This window comes from Mus pahari, chromosome 7 (genome assembly GCF_900095145.1).
Source record: "Mus pahari chromosome 7, PAHARI_EIJ_v1.1, whole genome shotgun sequence".
NCBI classification, from domain to species: domain Eukaryota; kingdom Metazoa; phylum Chordata; class Mammalia; order Rodentia; family Muridae; genus Mus; species Mus pahari.
In genome coordinates, this window is record NC_034596.1 from 71,776,093 (window position 1) to 71,786,381 (window position 10,289).

Consider the following 10,289-nt stretch of genomic DNA (forward strand, 5'->3'; position numbering starts at 1 on the left):
AAAAAAAAAAAAAAAAGAAAGTGTGGGGAGAAGAGAGTACTTCCTGAGGCAAAGCTGAGGAAGGCTGGGAGTGAGTTTCTCTCAGGTCCAGGGACTGATGTTGCAGGGCTGGAATGTAGCACGTGATACCACAGAGAAGAGGGGGCTCTCAGAGAGATGGGCAACTTATCAGAGGGGCTGATGGCAGCGGGCTTCCAGACTCCACAAGAGCCTGCTTGTGTATCTGTGTATCACCCGTGTGCCTGGCATCTGCTGAGGTCTGAAGAAGACGTCGGATCCCCTGGAACTCGAGTTATGAAGAGCTGTGAAGCCCTGTGTGGATACTGAGAGCTGAACCTAGGTGCTCGGTAAGAGGGACAAATGGTAACTACTGAGCCATCTCTCCAACACCAGAACCTTATTTCTTTAACAAGGTTCTTCTTCCTGAATCTGAGCTGCCCCCTGTTGGAGTGGGTTATGGCTATGTGACAGGCATGTTACAGGTGTGTGCCTACATACCCAGCTTTTACACATGTGCTGGGGTCTCTGAACCCAGATCTTCATGCTTGTGTGGCAAGCACTTTGTCCCACTCGTCATCCTTCTGTTCCTGTTTGAAGGATTCTGTATTGCCATTACTAGAAGCCTGGGGTTAAGCTCTGCTTCTGCCTTGCAGAGATCCAGTAAGAATCCAGTAAGAATCTGTGTGTATTTGTCTACATGTGTACCAAGTCTGTTTTCTCTCTTTTCTTTTTGTGAACTTGCATTAAAAAAAAAAAAAAAAAAAAAAAGAGTTTTGGGGGGTTTTCGTTGTTTTTTTTTTGTTGTTGTTGTTTTTTATGTATAATGGTGCTCTATCTGCATGTATGCCTGCATGCCAGAAGAGGGCATCAGATCCCATTACAGATGGTTGTGAGCCACCACATGGTTGCTGGGAAATGAACTCAGGGACCTCTGGAAGAGGTCGTAACCACTGAGCCATCATCTCTTCAGCCCCTCAAGTCCATTTTCTAAAAGGTAATGCTAGAAGCTAGAGCGGGACATCCCCCAATGACAAACACGACTCCTTCCTTGAGTCCTAGTTCTAGAGATGTCAGAGATGTCACCCCTAATCACAGAAGAGCAAAATAAGGGGACACTAGCCCTGGCTTAACTATGGTCCAAATTGTCATCTAGGAAAAATCAAGGCGTTGCAAACCTGAAAGTAGTGACTTCATTTTTCATGAAAAGCTAGGAAGACGGCTGAAACCCAGAAGAACTGAGGTCTAGCTGCCAGGCGATGACACCCAGGTGTCCCTAATGATCAGGCTGGCAGAGCAGGGCCGGGTGGAGGGAGGTGGGGGTGGGGTACAGGGATCACCTTTAACCTGCATGGCGTGTGTTTATTGTCTTACATGTTTCTCTAAATGAAGAGCGAACTCTTTACAAATCAGCTTCTCTGAGAGTTACAGGAAGGCCGTGCCACTGATGAGGTCTGCCTCAGCCCAGGGGCGGAGGATCCTGAGGGGACAGGGCTTATGGATGTTCCTGGGCACCGTGAGTCTCTGGAAGTGACAGAGAGAGACAGAGAGAGAGAGAGACAGAGAGAGATTGGAGAAAAACAGCATCATTGATAGGAAGTCTTTTTTTTTTTCTTCAAAGCTGGCCTAGAGAGAGGCAGCTGAATGAAGAATCAGTACTCTCTTATGATTCAAGGTCAAGGCTTTTGTTCCAAGCAAAAGACAAATTGTCTTTTGTCCCTCCATAGCTAAATGATACCCAAGGTCCCAGGAGGGAGGAATAGCTGGTACCTGTCACAAGACACCACAGCTTTGTCACATGTTGTGCCCAGCTCTAGAATGAGAATCCAATGCCCTGACCTCTGACCCACTCCCTGTCCATCAGTCTCTTCTTTTGGTGTCTGGTTTCACAAATACCAAAGATAACCTCCCTTGACTGAGAATTTAGTTTTCCTTGAAATGCACCACATTTCAAGACAGTGCTGGCAAATAAAATTAAAAGTTTTTAGAGTAAGAGGGGATTATGCGGAGCTGGAGAGATGGCTCAGCGGTTAAGAGCACTGACTGCTCTTCTGAAGGTCCTGAGTGCAAATTCCAGCAACCTCATGGTGGCTCACAACCATCTGTAGTGAGATCTGGCGCCCTCTTCTGGGGTGTCTGTAGACAGCTACAGTGTACTTACATATAATAAATAAATAAATCTTTAAAAAAAAAAGAGGGGATGTATGTCAATTCAGATAATAGATGTGGTTACAAAAAAAAAAATTGTTATTCCTTGGTAATAGATTGCTTTTCTTATCATGACCAATCTCCAATTGGCTAACAAAAATGTGAAGATTATTTGTTTAAAAACAAAACAGAGCTGGGGAGATGGCTCTATCTGTAAGTGCTTGCTGTGCAAGCATGAAGACCTGAGTTTGAACCCCAGACCCCAAAACCTATGGAAAAACCAAACACCATAGTACACACCTGTCATCCCAGTGGGGGTGAGACAGAGACAGAAAGGATGCCTGGGACCTGCTGGGCAGTGAATCAGTGAGAGAGCCTGTCTCCCAAAAGAAGGAAGAGCCTGTGGCTGAAAGGGAATACATTATGTTGTGTTATGAAATAATGCATTTTAACATCTAAGCATTTGCTAAGCATCTAACATTTGCATTAACATCAGCATTCTCTTTTATGGCTTCTTCTCTACCCCTCCCCCACTTTTTTTTCTATTTTAAGACAGGGTCTCTTTATTATGTACCTCTGGCTGACCTAGAACTCTATGTAGACCAGGCTGGCCTCGAACTCACAAAGATGCCTCTGCCTGCAGTTGGGATTAAGGCATGCACTATCACAACCCACTCCTGTTATAGGTTCTTGGTCTTGTAGGAATTTGGGGACAGAATTCATAAAGAAGCTTGGGGACAATATAGTTTGAAAGAAGGGCAAAGCGGCAGCCTCAGGAATGAAGATCTTCATCCAGCTACACACAGGATGGGAGGGGTCTTCAGAGGGTGAACTAAAATGCCCAGTGTCAGGACAGATACATTTGAGATCTTGATCAGAATCTGTGGAGATAGAACTGCTTGTACCAACCCTTCCCGGAGTAACCAAAAGCTGGGAGGCTCTGCAGAACTGGTTCTTATGCACCCTAGCCTGACACTGAATGTGATCAAGTCTTGTCTCCTCCCTGTGTTCTGTTTATACTAGGTCTCGGGCACAGCCATATTTCACCTCAAGCTGAGGAGCTATAAATTGAGTGCTGGGACAAGTACCCAGCCTGTCTGGCAGGAATGGCGGCATTCTAAAAAGAATGTACCCCCCTTATCTGTCTGTCAAACTGCTAAAAGAATGGGTCCCTCCAAATTAGTATTTCCTCAGGAATCTCTTCTTGGAAAGGAAGTGGTGGAATCCTGGGGCCTTGCAAAGGAGAGAGAAAGACTTGCAGGTTGTCAGCTGACCTTGCAGGGGACACCCGACATTGCCTGAGAGACCTGGAGTTGAGACAGTGGTGGCCAGGGGATCACACTTGGTGGCACAGCTTAGGTATACATACCTCCTGCTTTCAGCTTAAACCCTACCCACAATGGGGTGTGTTGTCCTAGCACTCGAGAGGCAGAGGCAGGCAGAGCTCACTGAGTTCCAGCCCAACTTGTCTGAAAACTGAGGGCCAGGCCAGGCCACCCAGTGAGACCTAACTCAAAATAAATAAATGAAAATAAATGTAAAAATAAAGTAATGTATAAAACCTACCCTCAAGTCAGGATACCCAAAAAGGGCTGGGGGAATTGCTAGATCTCTTTGTTCCCAATGTGGCCAAATTGAATAAGTCTCCTCCTGTTTTTCACTACTAAACACAATAAGGTAGAGAAGCCATTGAAGAACAACATGGTGTTGCGCTCTGGCTTCCACACACATGTACATATATGTGTCCATGCATACAAGAACATGTACATACATGAGAAAGAAGGAGGGAGGGAGAAGGGGATGAAGAGAAAGGAAGCTAAAAGGAAAGAGAAGAATATGGGGGGGGGGAGTTGGGAGGGAGGGAAAGAGATGCAAGGGAGGAAAGGAAGGAGGGGGGAGGGAAGGAGGGAGAGAAAGAGCATACCTGAACGAGTCTAGATACAGCTCTGTGATCTGTGGGGTCTGCCTGGGACTCAGAAGGGGCAGGAAGCTAATGGAGTAGCTCCACCTCCTACATAGTCCCCAAATCCCCTTTTAAAGCAGCTATATAGAAATCAACACATTCTGGGTATGGCAGTGCATACTATCATAGGAACAGGCAGAGAGCCAGAGGCAGGAGGATCACTGAGAGTTCGACACCAGCCTGGTTTACAAAGAGTTTGAGAACAGGTAAGGATGTTACACAGAGAAACCCTGTCTCAAACAAACAAACAAACAAACAAACAACCCACCGGAAGGAAGGAAGGAAGGAAGGAAGGAAGGAAGGAAGGAAGGAAGGAAGGAAGGAAGGAAGGGAGGGAGGAAGGAAGGAAGGAAGGAAGGAGAAAATCAACACACAAAACAAATGCATGTAATATTAAGTAAACCTTTATTAGGTTCTTGGCCTATGCTAGGTGTTAGAATCCACAAGCAGGAAACTAGGGGGTGGGGTGGGAAGAGTCAAGAAACAAATCTCAGGACTTGGTTCTCTGCCATCTTATAGGATGTGAGTACTGAACTCAGGTCATGAGGCCTACACACAATCACCTCTACCCACTGAGCTATCTATAAATCCCTGTTTCCTCTGTGTAGCCCGGCTGTTCTGAACCTTGCTCTGTAAATCGGGCAGACCTTAAATTCACAGCGATTCACCTGCTTCCCAAGAGCTGGGGTTAAAGGTGTGCACCACTACTACCTGACACTTATATAAGATTTTCTTTTTAATGTGTATGGGCATTTTGTCTACATGTCTGTCTGTATATCACATGCATGCCTGGTTCAGAGCACAGAAAATGGTGTCACGAAATTGGGGGTTTGGTTCGGAGTCAAACATGGGTCCTCTGGAAGAGCTCTCATCTCTCCATCCCCTGTTTTGTTTTGTTTTGGAAGCACCACCTCAGCTAACTCAGTCTGACTTCAAACTCACTATGTAACCAAGGATGACCTTGAACTTCTGTTCCTCCTGAGTGCTGGTTTTTGTAAAACAGCTTGGAGAACAGCCTGTAGCCTGCTCCACCATGCCTGTGTTTGGAGATTGAACCCAGGACTTCCTGTACTCTCCCACCTGAGCTATATCCCCTAGGGACTTGAAACACATTTACTGTCACTCCAGCCCAGCAAAGGCAATCTTAATAGAATCGTTTCCATAAGGACTTAAATTGTTTAAATATATTTTCCCAATCTTTATAAAGGTTTTGGTGACACATGTCCACATTGAGATGGGGACAGACTGGCTATTTTCCAGCTAATGGTAAACAATCTCTCTTTCCCAAAACAGTGTGGGAGTCCACACCAAACCCAAAGGATGAGGAACTTGTTTCCGCTGTGCTCAGAAACACCTCATAGTAAGTAGGCTTAATGGTGTTTAAATGACATAAATTCTGTGCATGTGCCACAGGGATCACTGAGCACTTCCTGTGAATTCTTATTTTCAGGATGGTGAAGAGAGAGGGGCCTCTGGCATAGTATGTTGGGGCCCCGGACCTCAAAGGAGCTTGGCGAGGGCCATTTCTCAGTCTCCAATCACAAGGGCCGAGAGAGAGAGTTACTCCTGGCTCCATTCCTTGGTGTCATCACTGGGAACCTAACGGTCACCTCCTTTCCTACCTTTCCGAAACCACGGAGACCACAGCTTCTCCCCCTGTGACTCCTCTCCCTTTCCATAGGTCTGTATGTCGCTATATTCTTCCATTTTATTCAGCCGATTTCATAGGGAGGGAGCCATTCCCCTCAACACGCTGCAGTGCCAAGGCCACAGGAAAGGGCTGGCCCAGGACCCCAACATTTCAGTGATCAGAAGTGGTTTGATGCGCCGGTGCACACCTGCGCAGAGCCAGCGTGTAGTCAGTCTAGGTGTTCCCTGGCGGGGTCCACCTCGGTGCCTCCTCACCTGTCCCCACCCTCCCTGTCTTCATCCCAGAGATTGCTTTCCACAGACTGAACCTTCCACCAGCACAGTGTCCACGGTTTGGCTCCCTGTCCACTAAAAATGGTCTTTCTGGGTAGAACCTGCCCCAGTGGGCTTGTGAGTGGCAGAATGGCTTGCTTTGTGTTTTTGGGGACCTGCCTTCTGGCTTCTAATGCGCCTACTCAGGGGCAGGGAGCTGAGCAAATTTGGCCTTGCTGCTTTGTGTAGCACTACCACCCAGCACAGGATGTGGCCACGGGAAACCAAGCCGGCCCTGCCCACAGCATGCAATTACAGCTTTAATATTTGGACGGTCCGATCCAATGCCAGTTCTCCTGTTGTAGGGCCAAGACACAATCCCAAGTCTCTTCTTCCAAAACAAACCCAGAAGCCTTTATTCTTAAGACTACCTTCCTCTGATGAGGTTTCCCTGGGCCTGTGGAGGCCTCTGCCGGCTCACCTCAGCCTCTAATTACAGCTCTCGCCTGCCTCCTCTGTTTCGTTGCTTGAGCTGGGGATGGATGTGAGGCTGGGTGTTCTGGTCTCGCTTTGGAGCCTAGGCCTGGAAAAGTACGGCCTTCCCTGTAATGTCTATATATTCCTCCTAGCTCCGAGTCAACCTCAGCCTTACAGAAACGGCACATCTGCAAAGACCAGAGTGAGCATGGGCCCCTCCCCCGTGTGCAAGCTCCACCCTGCCTTCTCGGGAAGATGAATCGGATGATCCCTTCAATGTCCATCATCAGTGGTCCATCAGCTGGCAAGCAAGCAAAGGCCTATTGCCTGCTGATGAAGGTGCCCAGAGGCCACGAGAGCTCACAGTATAGTGGATGCTCTCTGCTCCCAGGGAGACCCCTGGACTCCTCTTGTGATATAGTCAGCCCAGACCCAGACCCATTTGGCCTGTACAGAACAGGACAGCACTCATCCCCGGAGGGAGCCTGTGGTAAATTAAATTTGTTGAATACTCAGTGAGTGGCTCAGGGTCACTGCAGACTAAGGGGCAGAGGGGAAAAGAGTGAAGGGAGCTGTTGAGCCATCCACCTTTTAACTGCCCATCAGTGTCTCATCATTTCTCAGGTTAGCCACCCTGATGGGGCATTTTCTCTATTGAGATTCCCTCTTTCTTGATGTCTTGTAAAGGTAGGGGCAGGCTAAGCACTTCCGACACTCCTCCTTCGGAGTTCTTCCAGACTCTCCCCTTCGGCTCATTTAAAAGAAAGAAAGCAATCCCGTTAGGCCTTAGCTCTTCAAGAGCTGTTCTAGATCCCACAGGCCCTGAAATCTCATCACTTCCCCCAAGTGATCCCAGGCGTGTGCCAACAGGCACTGAAGGAAGACTTGCTGAGCGCAGAGGTTAGGGTGGGGTGGGCAGAGGGCTGAGACAAACCACTGTGTGCTCAAGGCCAGGCAGCATGGAAGGTTCGCCCATAGGAAGGAGCGCGGAAACAAGGGCTGATTAGCAGAGCTGGCGTGAGGTCAGACAAAGAGGTCTCTGTCTGAAGGGGTAGGCAGCTGGACGGGAGTGAGTCAAGGCTGTGAGTCACAGTGCTGCTTCCCAGAGCTGTAACAAATACCTGAGATAACACAAAATAGGCTGGGAGAAGGGATGGGGAAGAAGCAGCGCAGGGGTGGGGATTATCAGATGTAGGGAGAGCAGGGGAGAGAGAAGGGGAAGTGGGGGGGGGAGGGGCAATCTCTAGGCCACCACAGAGACCTGGGATGGGTGGAAGCCTCAGGGAGTCTATGGAGGTGACCCTAGCTGAGACTCCTAGCTCTTCCTCTAGCCAGGCAGGACTCCCAGTGGAGGGATAAGGACAGTAATTCACCCATGACATCTTCTACCCCAGATGTGTCAGACCTACAAGATGTACAGGGACAAAGAGCAGAGATGGAGGATATGGCCAACCCATGACTGCCCCCAAATTGAGACCCATCCCGTGGGCAAGAACTGACACTATTAATGATACTCTGTTATGTTTGCAGACAGGAACTTAGCCTAACTGTCCTTTGAGAGGATTCGCCCAGCAGCCAGTGGAAAGAGATGCAGAGATTCACAGCCAAATATTAGATGGAGCTTGGGGACCCGAAGAGGACAGGGACTCCACAGAAAGGCCAACCGAGTCAACTAACCTGGATGCACGGGGGTTCCCAGAGCCTGAATCACTAACCAAAGAGCAAGCACCGGCTGGACCTAAGTTCCCTGCGTATACGCTGCATGTGAGCACCTTGGTCTTCATGCTGGTACCCCAACAACTGGAGCAGGGGCTGTTCCTGAGCCTGTTGCTTGCCTGTGGATCCTGTTCCTTGAAATGGTCCTACTTGTCTGGCCTCAGCGGGAGAAGATGCCAATCACAGAGAAAACGGTGTGCTGGGATTTCACTGATATGACCTATCTAATAGCTCACAGTCTCAGACTTGGAGCGGAGGTATGAGGTCACTGGAGGCAGAAACCAGAAAACAATGGGGAATTATTTACTAAGTTTTTGTTTGTTTGTTTTGGTGGGTCATGGAAAGTTTGGGAAGTAGAGTTCATGGTTCTCCACCATGAATAAGTAATGCTATTTATATTTTGCCACAGTTTTTTTGGTTTGGTTTGGTTTGGTTTGGTTTGGTTTTTTTGTTTTGTTTTGTTTTTCAAGACAGGGTTTCTCTGTATAGCCCTGGCTGTCCTGGAACTCACTTTGTAGACCAGGTTGGCCTCGAACTCAGAAATCCGCCTGCCTCTTGCCTCCGAGTGCTGGGATTAAAGGCATGTGAGTCAGGCTTAGGGCAAGTTCCTGGAAGATTATGACTTCCAGGCCAGCCTGGGCTATGTTATAATAGTAAGCTTGTCTGAAAGGACAGTACAAAAAAAGAAACTTGTACAGGGATGTGGTGGTTTGAATAAAAATGGCCCTCATAGTCCCATAGGGAATGCCACTATTAGGAGGTATAGCCTTGTTGGAGTAGGTGTGGCACTGTTGAAGTGTGTCACTGGGGGCAGGCTTTGAGGTTTCAGATGCTCAAGACTGGCCAGTCTGTCTCCGTCTCTTCCTGTTGCCCATGGATTAAGATGTAGAACACTCAGCTCCTTCTACAGCACCATGTCTGCCTGCATGCCACCATACCATGCTTCCTGTCATGACGATAATGGACTGAACCTCTGAATTGTAAGCCAGCCCCAATTCAACGTTTTCCTTTATAAGAGTTGTCATGATCATGTTGTCTCTTGGCAGCAATAGAGACACTAAGACAAGAGATACTTGTGTAGTTCCCTGAGGCTACAGCCAGGGCCCCACCTTCCCAGGGGCCCAGGTCTAATACGATGGTGCACCTAGTACAGGGTCCAGGGTCAGAAGGGTGCATGCAGAAAGCCTCAGTCAGTGTAATGCTTTGGAAGAGGGGCAAAGCAAGAAGTATCTGAATAAACATTCAGGTTTATGGTCAGTATATTTTTGAGATTGTCATGACAGTTCTCTCGGGGAGTTCATGCAACCATCGAGTGTAGAAGTAACTGGATGGGGCTGGTGAGATGGCTCAGCGGGTGAGAGCACCGACTGCTCTTCTGAAGGTCCTGAGTTCAAATCCCAGCAACCACATGGTGGCTCACAACCATCTGTAACAAGATCTGATGCCCTCTTCTGGAGTGTCTGAAGACAGCTACAGTGTACTTATGTATAATTAATAAATAAATCTTTAAAAAAAATTAAAATCATATTAAAAAAAAAAGAAGAAGTAACTGGATGCCAACATACAAACAAGAGAACTTGGATTTCTACTTTGCACAATACAGCAGAACTGAAGCATCATCTTTGTGTCTTTCTGTTGCTTCACTTAAACACTCTGAAATGAGCAACTGAAGCTAGAAACGGTTTTACTTCAGCTCCCAACTTGAGGTATAGACTGCCATGTCTGGAAATTCAAGGCAGCAGGAACCTGAAGCATCAGGTCATGTCAGCAGTCAGGAGAAGAGGACACTGCATGCATGCTGGTGTCAGCTTGCCTTCTCCACTCTTATGCAGTCCAGGACCCTCTGCTGAGGGAATGGTGCCACCCACAGTGGGCAGGTAGTTCAATAGTGAAATCAATATAATACCCACAAGCATGCCCAAAAGCCCATGCACCAGGTGATTTTAGAGTCTGTCAAATTGACAATTAAAGCTAACAACCACACATGTTATAGATCTAAATACAAGATCTGAAATTTATAAATCATAAACAGTCACAAATTATAAACAGTCATAAATCCTTGCAATTTTGGTTTATATAGTAGCAA